At 42.3% G+C, this 15875-nt stretch overlaps 1 long non-coding RNA gene across 1 annotated transcript; it reads left to right on the top strand.

The window, feature by feature from the left end:
• The first annotated feature begins 7717 nt into the window (after nucleotides 1-7717).
• LOC115641364 lies at nucleotides 7718-10656 on the top strand. The gene is made up of 2 exons (XR_003998403.1): nucleotides 7718-8935; nucleotides 9437-10656. It is a non-coding gene; the product is annotated as an uncharacterized LOC115641364 (long non-coding RNA).
• Nucleotides 10657-15875: the final 5219 nt, after the last annotated feature.

Below are 15875 nucleotides of genomic sequence, written 5' to 3'. Positions count from 1 at the left end.
ATAGCTCAGTGATTAGAGACTATACCTGAGAGACCCCTGTTCAAATTGTTCCTGGCCCTGAGGTAGAGGGGGGTGCATTGAACCTAGGTCTTCCACATCGCTGATGAGTGCTCTAAACACGGGCCTAAAATTTATAAGATGAGTAGTGGCAGCTCCATCTGTTCCTCCAGCCAGATTTTGAGTGGAACAGATTCAGTAGGCAGCCTCTGAGCATGCCTACCAGATTGGACCTTGCATGTGACTAAGGTAGCCAAACATCTCTCTCTCTCTGGTTCCTGAATTGCTCTGGAGCTTAAGTGGAATATAAGCACCTGGATGCCTAGACTGAGGCAGCAGTGTGCATGCTCATAGGCAGGAATGTAGGCATGGTGGGAACTTCTTACTCTAAAAACTTAGGCACTGGATAAGTTTAGACACCTACAGGATTCAGCAGGAGTTTTGTGGACATAGTGGAGCCAAAATTGGGACTTAGATGTCCAAGTGTGAGGTTTAGGCACCTAAGTACCTTTCTGGATCCAACCCTTAGTTTTTACAAGTGTCAATGATAGTGAATCAGTTCTGCCAAACATGGTTTAATTAGATGTTACTCATATCATAAAGTGGTCAGAGGATGTCTTGCATTAGTTCTTTAGGAAACCATATCCATCTAATGTGCCAGTCATGTTTTGTCCCCCGTTGAATGTAATTACCCTTGTCTGCCTTTCATTTGGTAATTTTAAAAAATTTATTCCCAGCCATTCATGTTGCTTTAAGGGACATAAATGGAATAAAGAAGACCAGTTGTGAAGAATTGGACTCCTTGTAAGAGAGAACAATGTTACTGAATTTTTGTTGTACTATTTCTAAACACCAGAATGTTTCTGTCCAGGGAAGCTCCTTTTTAACACCCCCACCCCCAATATTCAACTTTTAAAGAGTACGAGAACTGTATGCCAACTGTTTCTTTGCTCCTTTCTCCAATAAAAGTTAATTCCTAACCTATTTCCTCACAGGAGAACAAAGGAGGTCTACATTACAAAGTTAGGTCGGCATATGCTGTGTTAGGTTGAGTTAATAATGTACATGTCTACACTACTGAGTCCCTTCTGCCAACCAAAAGGGCTTATAAAGTTGACTTCTGTACTTCACCTCCACAAGAGGGATAGTGCTTCAGTTGACATCAACATGTCAACATGGGGGTAGTGTAGACACTGTGCTGTGTAATTCTAATAAATTGGCCTACAGGAGGAGTTCCACAGTGCTCTACTGGAACCGCTCTGGAGAACACTTTCAATTCTACTGCACTTCAGCCGGGTACACAGGTAACAGCCGGCCCAATGTTAAAGCCCCAGGACCTTTTGAATTTTCATTTCCTGTTTGATGGGCGTGGAGAGCTCATCCACAGCTGACAATGGATGCTCAAGGCTGCAGATGTGCTTCAGCATGGAACACACAGGACGTAGTGGATCTTATTGCTGTGTGGGAAGAAGAGTCTGTGCAGGCAGAGCTCCAATCCAGCAGAAGAAACGCTAACATCTATGCCAAAATTGCGCAAGGTCTGGGGGAGAAGGGCTACACTAGGGAGAGACAGCAGTGCTGTGTGAAAATAAAGGAGCTTCAGCAAGCATACAAGAAGACAAGGGAGGTGAACAGTTGCTTTGGTTCTGAGCCACAGACACTGCTTCTACGAGGATCTAAATGCAATTCTTGATGGCGACCCCACCACTACCCCAAAACACTCCGTGGATACCTCCCAGGAGCCCCGGGCAACAATGAGGAGGACATTGTTGAAGAGGAGGAGGAGGAGGAGAAGGAGAATGCGTGGCAAGCAAGCAGAAGATCCATTATCTCTGACAGCCAAGAACTTTTTTTAACTCTGGAGGCCATCCCCTCACAGAACCAATTGTTGGCAGAGCATGATGCTGGCGAAGGCACCTGTGATGAGTAGACCTTTTCAATCAAACTGTAGGGGTCATATAATATTTTTAATGTTGAATCTGAATTAAAAAATTGGGATAGAAGTTACTGGCAACCACTCCAGCTACGCAGAGGGTGCTCTCCAAAAAAGACTGTTTACATGCCCAGGAATGGCCTGGGAATCCTCCCTTGAGATCTCTAAGAAGCTTTCATGGAGGTACTCTGCAATCCTTTGCAGAAAGCTTCTGGGAAGGGCTGCTGTGATTCGCCCACCATGGTAGGACACTTTCCTGCGCCACTCCAGTATTAATTCTTCTGGCATCATTGCGGCATGCAGCATAAGGACCAGGTCTGTACCTGCACGCTTGCAGCATCTGCTCTCTTTCCCCCCTCTGTTACCCTCAGGAGAGCGATATCGCATATAGTTACCTAGGAGAAATGGGGGAAGTTTTAAATGCTATCCCTTAAACCGCAAGCAATTAGATAAGTAATCTGCCCCTGTTTTTGTGAATTCTGGATCGCACAACCACATTTTCTTCTTCAAGTGGTGTCCCTGTGGGTGGTCCACTTTGTCATTGTGCCCCTGCACTCATAACTGGAGATTTAAGGTAGCACTGCCCAGTTGGGTCGCACATGCGCAGACCCCGTCTCACGCCGCTTCAGGCAGTTAACTAATGCTGTGCAACAACCCCCACTTCCTTCTCTGCTGTTGTTGGTTCAAGTTGGAGTATTCAGCAGCACCTCACAGCTAGAAATAAGCCCTTTTTCCAGCAGTAGTTCTCAGTTCTTAGTTCAAAATATTCTAGCCTTTTTCCTTCCTACTTTATCCCCATCCCTTCAAATATTATATATTTATATATATATATATATATATATATATATATATATATATATATATATATATATATATATATATATATATTCATTCCCCTCACAGGACCTTGTTTTCATTATCCCCAGTCACAGTGGTATCTATCTCTCCACATCACTGAGAGATATGCTCCCTCAGGGGCATGCCTGGTTCCTCAGGCTTTAAATGCTGCACTACCTGCTGGCTTTCAATACCTCTCTCAGACAGACACTCTCATTGTGTCAGTTGCCTCATGAAGGACACATACCACAAAAGTGCTCACACTGCCACAATTTGAAATCCCACACTAGAAAAGCCAGGGATTTACAGATAAAGCTTCTCCTCATGGAGAAGTCTTTGCCCAGCATCTGAGCCTGAGCTACAAGCCCCTCCCTGCCAGAAATCGCTGCCTTCCACCTCAGATAAAGGCTCCTCTTTCAGAGGCAAAGATCCTGAACAACATACCAAGAAGGAAAAGAAATGGGGCTCCATGTCCTTGATTCTGGAGTTGGCCAAGAAAAGGTGCCGGTAGCGGCAAAAGACTCCTGGTACGGACTGCACCAGCCGTACCAACAGCTGACAGACCAGGTCCCTCCAGTACCGATGGTAACAAGAAACCCAGAGTTCCTAAGCAGTCAAGCTCTGACACAGGTAGCAAAGGGAAAATGAAACCCCGTGCCGTGGCACCACCACCAACAAACCAACCATCAGTACCGAGCACCCCTGTTCTAATGTCACCACCTACTACTGGCACTATGCATTCCAGCCACACACCTGTGCCCATACGCTCACTCCAGCACACAGTACTGAGTTCCCTCATTCCACCGGGACTGGGCATGTCACAGCAGTTCCTCTCTCATACAGACTTATCTATCTCATCTGTACAACAGTCTCCTCTCCTTGGCACCAACAGTACCACAGTACACACAGTACTTAGCCAACCCAGCTCTCTACAGTTTTCACAAAACTTTTTTAGTGGGGAGGACGATAAAGAGGAGAATATAGAGCACTCGCCCCAGCTTTCCTCTCCTGTGGCTATACCCGCTACACCGGCCCCACCAAGCATGGGTTTCTCTGTAAAATTTAAAATTAAGCCTGGTACTGCCAACCCGGCATGCCCACAATGCCCTTCCAAACACAATAGCCATTCTGGCAGCAATGGGCTCCATATCCACCACAGAAACAACAGGCAATACCCACTACTTTGCCTCTAATTGGGGCACCTCAGCCACCCATGCTGCCATCCAAGGCACCTTCTGCTGCCTCTGAACTTGGAGCTAAAGAACAGGAGCAATTCTTGGACCTGGACAAACCACCTGACATTCAATTTATTATGCCTCCGCCTCCCACACTGCAGACTATTTCAACCAGTTTCAGGAACTTTACAAGAGAGTGGCCACTTCCTTAGACATCTCTCTGGAAGAGGTCCAGGAATCTCGCCACAAACTGGTAGACATACTACACACATCCACTTCATCCAGAATCCCCTTCCCCATGAATGAGACAATTATCGACCCCGTGAAGTTGCTTTGGCAAACCCCAGCAGCGATTCCACCCATATGTAAAGGGTCAGATAAGAAATTTTACATGCCAGCCGAAGGCACTGAATTTCTTTTCTCACACCCAATGCCAAATTCGCTGGTTATCAACACGGGGAATGAACTGGGTAAGCAACATTACTATGGGAACACCCTGTATGATAAAAACTGAAAACGACTCGACTTATTTGGTTGTAAAGCATACTCGGCAGCAACCTTACAATTGAGAATTGTCAGCTATGAGGCCCTACTGGCCAAGTACGATCACAATCATTACTCAAGTCTCTTGGAATTTATAAACTTTATTCCAGACAACAGAAAGGATTAATACAAAGCACTTGTCACAAAAGGCCAACTTTATCACCAGAACAGCGCTACAAGTGTCCCTTGACTCAGATGATTCCTCAGCAAGATCCATAGCAATACCGATCATTATCAGGAGAGCCTCCTGGCTCCATCTTTCCAGTTTCCCAAAGCCAATAGTCTTCTGTAGAAGACTTACTCTTTGAGGGCACCAAACTCTTCATGGACAAAACACGAGTCACTGCACACCTTGAAGGACTCGAAGGCCATCTTGCAATCTCTGGACATCCACAGAACAAGAGACGGCAGAGCAATTACCAAACTTAACGATTCAGACTCCCTACATATACTCAGTGAAATAGGTATTATGACCAACAGGGGCGGAAACAGAGAACCTAGAGAAGAAGGCAATCCATTCCCTCAACTACTACTTCTCAGCCATCAACCTCTAGACAACAGATTTGAAGCCTTGATTGAGGGCCCAAGAATCCCATCTCTCTCAATGCTGGCACCACCTGCCATTGGCAAAATTTTTGGAGATTGCCTACTCCCATTCTACCCCATCTGGCAGTCCATCACCATGGACAAGTGGGTATTAGAAATCAGAACTGGTTACTCCATCCCCCTTACCTGCAACCCCCCCCCAACCCATTCTCCTGCTTCCCTCAATTGGTCCTGCTTTGAGCAGGGTGTTGGACTAGATGACCTCCTGAGGTCCCTTCCAACCCTGATATTCTGAGATTCTATTCTATGATTCCTTCCCCGTCCCTCTTCAGGTACCCCTCTCACAAACATCTACTGTGTGAAGAAGTGAACTCTCATATCCCTGGGAGCAGTAGAACCCATACCAACTGAGTACAGAGGGAAAGGGTTCTATTCCCACTATTTTCTCTCCCAGAAGAAGGTTGCTGATCATCAACAGGGGGGAGGTTCTGGAACAGCCTTCCACGAGTTGGGAGAGCAAATTTCCCTACCATTTTGGAGCCCTCAGGCATGGTGCACCTTGGTCACACCTATTCTCTGTGGCATGTAATAGTCTAATCTCCTGTGGGTTGTAATACTTTGGTCTAATTTTGGTTGTTGGGTTTAGTGTGTGGTGGCTGGGTGGTGTTGGTAGCCTGTGATATACAGATAGACTAGATGAGCCTATGTTCCCTTCTTGCCTTCAACTCTGACTCATTAAGATGTATGCAATTTTTTGTAACAAAAACATTTGTTCATAAATCAGACAGTGATCAGAAACTGTGATCAGACAGTTCATTAATAATGCCTTTAAAACTATTACAGTACTTGGGAAGAGCCTACTTGGCTCTGTTGTTTTCAATTCATGCAATAAATGTGGGAGTGACTTTAAAAAAAAAAGATTTTAACACTTCTTTCCAGACTTAAGTATATTTTCAATACCGTATTTTCGTTTCAAGTGACAAGTTTTGCAACTGAATTCCACAAAAGAAAATAAAGCTGACATACCTAGCTTCATTCCTCAGACCTCTTCTCCGATTCAAAGGACACGTAAAAGGAAACCCCCTCGAGTACATTTGTATTGAGAGTCAACCTCAATGTACAAACCTCAATTCTCTTTTGAAATCTGAAGATAATACTGTATAGTTCTGTGCAGGCATCTGTAAAGGCACATTTACTGACCATGGGCAAATATAGGGGAGTGGCACTGATGTAAAAAAAACAATTCAGAGACTAATGACTTCAAATTGTAGAGACTGTGCAAATTAGGAACTATCTGATTCAGAACGAAGCTCTGATGGGGGTGGGCAGGAAGAAGTAGAGTCCCTTGATAGATCTTCAAATGCCAACCCCAGCAGGAAAATACTGAGCTGGGCCCCGGCCTGTAGAGGTGCAAGAACAGCAGAAGAAACTCCATTCAGACATGAGTGATGAGGAGGTTCCTGGGTTTATCAGTCCTGGCCGGGCCTACTCTTGTGCAGGGGCTGTGGAGAGACAGCCTGCTTTTAATCCAAGACTGGTGCCTGCAGCCCAAATGCACTCTGTGACTGGATACATCACTTCGTAGGCATGGCAGCCTTGGCCCTGGCTGCTGGAGTTCTCCCTTACTGCTGGGCACTTGTCCTGTATGTGGCCTTCCCCTGAAGCTGCATATGGCATCCTGTACCTCAAAACAGCACTCTGGAACTCCCATATTCACCCCAGAATATAATTATTATATAGTTTATACAAAACATGTAGGATGTATGTATGAAAATATGTAGGATATCGTATGAAAGGTTATGATCTGTTGAAATATTGTTCTGTCAAAATATATATATCATTAGGGTTTATTAAGTTACGAGGTTTTGCTGTATGGTGAGTTTGGAAGTCACCCAGTGCTAGTTCTCCAGTGACAACAACAAAGGAGGTGACCAACACCCAGGTGGGCATTGAATGACCATCACCAGCTGGGGAATAGTAAACAAGGGATTTACAATGCAGTAACAGTTGCAAAAGCACCACACAATGGGGATTGCTCAATTCTGTGACTCAGTTGCACAAGCCCACACTAGGGGATTGCTCAATCCTGTGATTCAGCAAGGCCCATCAGACATGGCTGGGCTAGTGTCTTCCAGGCACATGGACTGAGGATGTAAACTAGGGGATAGTGGCATCATGCTTTGCCATATCTGGCACATAAACACCTTGCAATGCCGGCTACAAAAGTGCCATGTGGACATCTGTTCTCACTTTCAGGTGACACTATCAATATGAAGCGGACAGCATTATTTCCCATAAATGTAAACAACTACTTTGTCTGAACGATTGGCTGAATAAGAAGTAGGACTGAGTGGATTTGTAGGCTCTAAAGTTTTACATCGTTTTGTTTTTGAGTGCAGTTATGTAACAAAAAAACCCTACTTTGGATGTTGCACTTTCAAGAGATCGTACTACGGTACTTGTATGAGGTGAACTGAAACATTGGCTTTCTTTTATCATTTTTATAGTGCAAATATTTGTAATAAAAAATAATATAAAGCACTGTACATTTTGTATGCTGTGTTGAAATTTAAATCAATTATATTTGAAAATGTAGGAAAAAAATCCAAAAATACTTAGTAAATTTAAATTGGTATTTGATTGTTTAACAGTGCGATTAAAACTGCAATTAATCACGATTAATTTTTTAAGTTATTTGCATGCCCTGTGATTAAGCGACAGCACTAATTTTTATAAAAAATATTGCCTTATTTTTAATGGGTCTTATGGAAGAAGTGAACCTTTAAGAGGAATTTGGATGAGGGGCTAGGTGGACCAGGATAAGCGGTCAATACGTGCATATGGGCCATACAAAGACAATTGTGGGAAAAGCAAACAAATTACCTTAATTGTGGGGTGGAGGGATCACAAATAGAAATCCAAACGTGCTATGGCATATTTTTAATTAGCTACCTACAAGCCTATTCAACTATTTTAAGTCTACTTGCTTTACTATTATATCTGAATATATTTTCCTATGCCTTGGTATTTTTTCTGTATTTCTAAGTTTTAGTTCACAAAAGGTTATGTAATAGTCTGGCATGAAGCACTGTATTACCCAGAAATAATGTACTGTAAGCATAATAAGATGCACAATAATTGCATGTAATTTCAGGTTTCAGCACCAGATGGCAATAAGTGATCAAACTTTGTTCTTTTAAATCTATTCAGCTTCTGCTCATAAGTTGGTGAAAATTGTGATAGTGATGTTTTTCTATGTTTGTAGACTTAAAAGGCAGTTATTTTTGGAGCCATCTTGACTCATTAAACTTGTTTATGCCAATAAGAAAGTATTTAACTTTTTGTGAATAGAAGGATGAGCTGGATAAACATAATTCCATACTTCAAAAATGGGGCCACACAATCTTAAATAAATTTAACTTTGGTGTGAAGAGGTTTGGCTTATACAAAGCTTTTTGAACCTCTAGAATTGGTTCTCCTCTAATATCGCTTTACAACTATACTGTGTTTTATTAACCATATAACATCAGCTAAAATAACTTGAGAATGGGAAATGTTAATAGATTCATCATCCCACACAGTGTCGCAGAAAGTTATTGCAGGCCATCAAAATCAGCACACAATATAGAAGATCTCCTTTGGGCCTGATCTCACACCCATTTAAATGTATGGAAAAGCTCCATGGAGTCTTTGGATCAGGCCTGATATGAAGAAAATGAGTGAGTCTTTAGAATGACAAAAACAGGAGTTTGATAATTCACTGTTTAGAAACATTGTGACACTATGACTTTTTCATATTTAATGCTTGCCTGAGGAAGTGATATTGACCTGTGTGTGTCCAGATGATAGAGTGCTTCTGACTTCCACCTCCTAACATAGCGGTGAAAACAAGAATTAAATATTGGTAAGTAACTTATCTGCCTTTCCCACCAACAAATATTAAGAGTTCAGTACCACGCTTTACACTGCTTAACTAGTCTTTTGAGGAAGCTCCTGTGAAAATATTATTCACATAAAAAGGGAGTGTATCAGCCCCTTATTGGAAAGTTCTTGGGTTTGGTTTTTTGTTTTGTTTTTAAAGGAGTTACCTTAGTAACTAAGGGGAGATTTTTGTCATCAAGAAAAATAATTAAAATAATTGGCCTATATTTCTCATGTAATGTTGTAAATGTTCATGATGGCATTTCCATTACATTTTATCTTTAGTTAAACACATAAGCCAAAATCTATCCATTTGTTTTCTCTTTTCACTCTCCCATTTTATGTAATGTGGGCAGAGCAAACACAAGCACATACCTCTAATGTTACCTTCAATACTCAGGGAGATGTCCTGTCGCATCAGCATCAGTCTCCCAACATGCACTCTGCGGGTGCTTTAAATATTGTCACTGTATTTGTCTTCTAGCTTGCTCTACAAGGATGATGAGTTCCTTGGCAGTGGACAAAAATCATGAGGCAGGGCCCATCAGTGTACATCTTAGAACAGGGCAAAAAGCAGAGCAAAGGATTCAAGGGATGTGTTAGAAGAGAAGATCGAGATTGATGCATTTTTCTTGATTGATTGAAAGATATTTGGGAAATTGGAGCCTCATGATAATGAGAGCAATCACATGCATGCGTGCGTGCACACACATTTTCTCTGATGAGCCATAACTTTCAAGGGGTGAATTAAGAGATCCATGTCACACAATTTGACTGATAGTACCTGAGAGGGTTTTTAATAACAAACAATTTTGATAGGGCTTCATTAAACTAAATGGTGATTTATGCTAGTTAGAAACATCAAACAAGCATAACAAATGATAGTATTCAAATAGGTTGGCATGTTTGGATATGCAAAATCAAGACAGTTTCAAGCTCAGCACTTTCATGTTTTGAAAGTGGTGTTTATTGTAAACAAAGTATTTAATGAGTCTTTCTATTATAAATATGCTTTTTACATACTACTCTGTTCTAGAAATGTATGTAAGTGCACAATGTGAATAAGTTGCTTTCCATCTTTGTGCTGTGACTACCTGTCCCATGGCAGAGAAAACATTGTTAGTGAATTTGCATTATGTAATAAGACTGTTAATTTCCTAAACCTATTCTGTAGTAGCAGCAACATATATTATTTTTATGTTTTATTTTAAAAATCATGCCTGAAATGCTAAACCTCTTTTTATGCACAGCTGAAACTATTTATTTTAAAACAAGACATCTGTCTTTAGATTAAATGTATACATGATTCCTGTTAAATTGGTGTCTGGTACATGTGGTTCTGAAAGACGTATGTGTTATGTCTCATATTCAGGGTCTGTGTTATGCAGGAACTGTGAGCAATGGTTTTTATTTTACAAAGTAGTTATACTTACACGTGTTTGAATCTTATGCCATAAGTAGTTATGTTTTAAGATTTTACCATTGTCACATTGCACTCCATATGTTTATGGAAATATGCTTGAGTGTGATATAATTAACTGGAATATGCTTTCTGCAAAAGATCTCTTGTATCATTACAAAGCTTATAATCTACTGAGTGTGTTCATCCTATTTGTATCTAAAATTAGAAATCTGAAGTATAATTCTGAAGTCCTATTGTAATTATGCAAAGCATAGGCCATTAAAGGTGGCTTGGAATCTTGATGGCTCCCATTAGATGGCTCTGTTTACCTGCAAGACTGCACTGCATATGTGCGGGCCAGTCCTGGAAGAATGAAGCGGGTCTCACAGGACATGTGAACATGTCATGTGATACCGGAATCCATCTTGAACCTGGTGCTTTTCCATTTAAAAGGAGGGGTGGGAACCCAGAGAGAGAGAGAGAGGATTCCCGCCTTGTGCCAAAGATATAAAGGGGGGATGGAACAGAATAAAGAGGGTCCCAGTCATGTGGAATCCCCTGCTTTTCACCTAAGATGCCTGCTGGAACTAACAAGGTCTGTACCAGGGAAAGGATTGGGCCCAGACTAGGAAGGAGTCTAGTCTGTGAAAGAAGCTTATTGGAACTTGTGAATGTCAGTGGCCCTTGTGCTCCCAAATCAATCAGGCACTTTTGAAAATTCAACTTTAGTATTCTTCTAACTTCGTAAAACTTTTAAAAGTTTCTCTACTGGGGATTTACCTACCTCAGTGCTTGACAGTGAGAACTCAGTGCTAAAATGTAGCAAGGTCACCTTCATTTACACAGCAGCAACAAACTCCAATTGCTAAGGAGTATACACTATTCAGTGAAGACAGTACTTATCAAACTTAAGAGTGGCAAAACCTGCCCGGAACTAATGGCCATCTTGATTTTAAACATGAAATATATTCACACTTTTTCTTTCAAAATAGATTTTTCACAGAGAATGCACAATTGCTGTGAACACTGGACCCTTGGCCCAGACAGAGAGGTAGCCACTCCCTACACTTCAGAGGAAGATAAAACACACACACACACACACGCTGCTGTAAGTACAACTTGGAGAGGCAGCTACATGCATTAAATATTGCTCAGTTTTACATTTTTATTTGCCAGGACAATTTGATTTTAATTTTCTTCTATTTTGAATTTTGTTTGACTAACTAGGGGAAATGAGGTTCATGACTTTGGGTGCACATGTGAAACTGAAGACTCTAAAGACATTTGAGTGAGATATTTGTGTCATTTCCCTTTTGTACCACATTTTAAATGTTTGCAGATTTTATATTAAATGTTTATTAATATAGACAGCACTATATATAACATAGCATTGTCTTTGTTCTTGTTACTGAGCTGAAGGCTTTTGTTAATGTACTCAGCTATGATTCCAACGTTTACTTTAATTTTTCCTAAGAAGATGACTGTATTCAGTTTCTTATCGAGCTGGCAGTCCTCCTGGGTATACTTGGGTTGCTAAAATGCTTTCATGGCTCTCTCTTTTTTTTTTTTTTTTTTTTTTTTTTTTTATGTTCTGTGCTGCCTTTATGTGGCTGCCACTGTGAACAATAGGACTATTGGCCACTTCTGTTTTATTCAAGAATGACCCGCATGAGTGCATTTCAGCACCAGTGACCTAAGCTGTCCCAGCTTGAACAAAAAGCCATATTTACCCCCACCAGCTATAAAGAAATCTGAGCCTACTCCTATTCTCAATATTCAGCGATGCACTTCTTCTTGATCAACTGATGATGTTATAGTATATTACATCCTGTCCCATACACAGGAAATAAACAGCCATCAGTAAAATAAACACTGTTCAGAGTTAGTCAGTGGTTTGACAGGCAACTACTCATAGCTCCTTGGGGCAGGAACCATGTTTTCTCCCTGATTTATGCAGGACTGAATCATACTGGAGGTGTTCACATCATTAATAACGTCTAACATTAAAAATACAAAACTACTACAGTGCTTAAACTGTTGTGTTGTAAATGCACAGCTCTTCATGCTATCACTAGTTCTGCCAGTGAATAAACAAGCTCACAAATATAATGGTAAAAAACATTTCAGTGTCTTTATTTCCAAAATACAACACTGAAATACAAACAAGATCATTAAACAAAGACCTATGGAAAGCACTCTGGAATGACAAAAAGCAACATGTTTTGGTAAATATTAGCTGAAGATGATCATATCCTTCAGTCTGTTACATGTGTAGGAAAACACTATTAGTTACTCTAAAGGAACCCCTGCTAATATTTTACAACTGTTCAGTTAAAGAGAGTGCTAGCATCTAGAAATGAGTTCTGCTTAACTTAGTGTTCTTTCTTCATGTGATTAGTTGACTTGATTGTCAACGAACAGACTAACAGGCATGTCCAGCCAGCACTGATCTGGGTACAATCCTTTGGTTTGTTGTAGATTTTGAACACGGGGGAATATAGTCTAAAGATGGATTGTGGTCCCCAGTATGCATAGCCAAATGTCATAATAACAGGCCAAATCCTCAGCGGTACTAAGCATGCATTGACTTGCATGAAGAACCAAAAACTGCCATGGAACACTTTTCAGCCTCTTTCAGGATTTGATATACAGTTTTTATTAAACACTTTTAAAAACAATTAAACTCATAGCTCTGGCTGCATATTGCAGAGTGAATCACTAATGCTGTTGCAGTGAGAACGTCAACCTCTCAAGCGTTTGCCCAAACTGATTTCTGTTCAATAGATAAAATAGTCAGCAACTGACTCTATTGGAATTGGAAAAGGTTCAGAAAAGGGCAACAAAAATGGTTAGGGGTATGGAACAGCTTCCATGTGAGGAGAGATTAATAACACTGAGACTTTTCAGCTTGGAAAAGAGATAACTAAGGGGCAATAGGAGAGAGGTCTATAACTATGGCTGGTGTGGAGAAAGTAAATAATGAGGTGTTATTTACTCCTTCTCATAACACAAAGACTAGGGGGTCACCAAATGAAATTAATAGGCAGTAGGTTTAAAACAAAAGTATTTCTTCACAAAATGCACAGACAACCTGTGGAACTCCTTGCCAGAGGATGTTGTGAAGGCCAAGACTATAACAGGGTTCAAAAAGGAACTAGATAAATTACTGTAGGGCAGGTCCATCAATGACTGTTAGCCAGGATGGGCAGGGATGTTGTATCTAGCCTCTGTTTGCCAGAAGCTGGGAATGGGTGATGAGATGGATCACTTGGTGATTACCTGTTCTGTTCATTCCCTCCAGGGCTCCTGGCATTGGCCACTGTTGGAAGACAGGATACTGGGCTAGATGGACTTTTGGTCTTACCCAGTATGGCCGTTCTTATGTAACTTGTCTTTAAGTTGTTTAATATGCACTTGCCAGTTTAAAGGCAAACAGCTCCTTGTGCTGCCTTTGCAAAATGCTGTTGCACAGATTTTATTTTGGTATCAATTCAAATAAATGAATTGATGCTCAGAATTTGTAATGTTTCAGAGCCCCTCATCCCCTGAAATCTTTACTATTACCCTAGTTGAAAGAACTGTTTGGGTTGGGGGGGGGGGGTTGCTCATCCATGGCCAAAGTTGATCTAACCAGCTAAATCTGTTAGCTCAAGCGAACACAGTGGGGAGGTTTGTCTGCTGTCTAGCTTCTGTAAATAACACATGAAAGTAAAAAATTGCTTGGACCAAAGTTTGAAGGGCCAATTCTCATTTGTAGTCTGGCACTGTAAACAAGACTCTCCCCCAAAATGTTACTGTTCCACTTAAAAATAAACAATACAATAAATTTTTTAAAAATGAATAAGGTGTTTCTCTGGGCTCAATCCTTTTGGTTTGTTTAGTGCTGATTTTTGGCAGCTCACATTTTAAAACTTGTAACACCCCATTCATTTCAATCCTGAGTCATTATAAAAGACGGTTACTCACCTTTGTAACTGTTGTTCTTCGAGATGTGTTGCTCATATTCATTCCAGTTAGGTGTGCGCACGCCACATGCATGTTCGTCGGAAGACCTTTTTATCCTAGCAATACTCGGTGGGTCGGCTAGGCGCCCTCTGGAGTGGCGCCGCTATGGCACCGTATATATATATATATATCCCAGCCGACCCGGCCACCCTTCAGTTCCTTCTTGCTGGCTACTCCGACAGTGGGGAAGGAGGGTGGGTTTGGAATGGATATGAGCAACACATCTCGAAGAACAACAGTTACAAAGGTGAGTAACCGTCTTTTCTTCTTCGAGTGATTGCTCATATGCATTCCAAGCCTTACCGAGGCAGAGGGGTCGGAGTGAGATGTGGCAGCGTGCAGAACCGCTGAGCCAAAGGCTGCATCATCCCTAGACTGTTGGACCAGAGCATAGTGCGAAGCAAACGTGTGGACCGATAACCAGGTCGCTGCGTGACATATCTCCTGGATAGGCAAGTGGGCCGGAAAGGCGGTTGATGAAGCCTGAGCTCTGGTAGAATGCGCTGTGAGATGGCCCGAGGGGACATGAGCCAGGTCATAGCACGTGCGTATGCATGCCGTTACCCAGGAGGAGATCCTCTGGGAGGAGATGGGTAGACCTTTCATCCGTTCAGCGACTGCCACGAACAGCTGGGGGGATTTCCAGAAGGGCTTTGTCTGCCCAATATAAAAAGCGAGCACCCTACGGACATCTAAGGAGTGCAACTGTTGCTCCCGTCAAGAAGAGTGAGGCTTCGGAAAGAAGACCGGGAGGAAGATGGTATGGAAAGCCGATACTACCTTAGGGAGGAACGCCGGATGAGGTCACAACTGTACCTTGTCCTTGTGGAAGACAGTATACGGTGGGTCCATCGTAAGCGCTCGAAGTTCGGAGACCCTTCTGGCCGATGTAATGGCCACCAGGAAGACTGTCTTCCATGACAGGTATAGGAGTGAGCAAGTCGCCAATGGCTCAAAGGGTGGATGCATAAGTCTGCATAGGACTAAGCTGAGGTCCCAGGTGGGGGCAAACTGGCGGACGTGGGGGTAGAGGCGCTCCAGGTCCTTAAGAAATCTAGTATCTAAGGGGTGGGAAAACACGGAGTGGCCACTTTCTGGGATGGAATGTGGAGATAGCTGCCAAGTGCACCCTCAGAGAAGATATTGCCAGGCCCTGTTGCTTAAGAGACCAGAGGTAGTCTAAAACAGCGGGGATCGAGACCTCAGAAGGAGTAACATCCTGCGTTGCACACCAGCAGGAGAAACGTTTCCACTTGGCCAGGTATGTAGACCGAGTGGAAGGCTTTCTGCTGCTTAGGAGAACATGCTGTACTGGATTGGAACAGCGTAACTCCAATCTGTTCAGCCATGCAGGAGCCATGCTGTGAGGTGAAGGGCCTGCAGGTCTGGGTGGCGAAGACTGCCGTGGTCCTGCGTTATGAGGTCTGGAAGGAGAGGTAGGGTAATCGGGCTGTCCAGGGACACGTTGAGCAGTGTGGTGTACCAGTGCTGTCTGGACCACGCTGGCGCGATCAGG

Source organism: Gopherus evgoodei, chromosome 1 (assembly GCF_007399415.2).
Source record: "Gopherus evgoodei ecotype Sinaloan lineage chromosome 1, rGopEvg1_v1.p, whole genome shotgun sequence".
In the NCBI taxonomy this organism is placed as follows: domain Eukaryota; kingdom Metazoa; phylum Chordata; order Testudines; family Testudinidae; genus Gopherus; species Gopherus evgoodei.
This window is presented reverse-complemented; position numbering and strand designations above follow the sequence as displayed.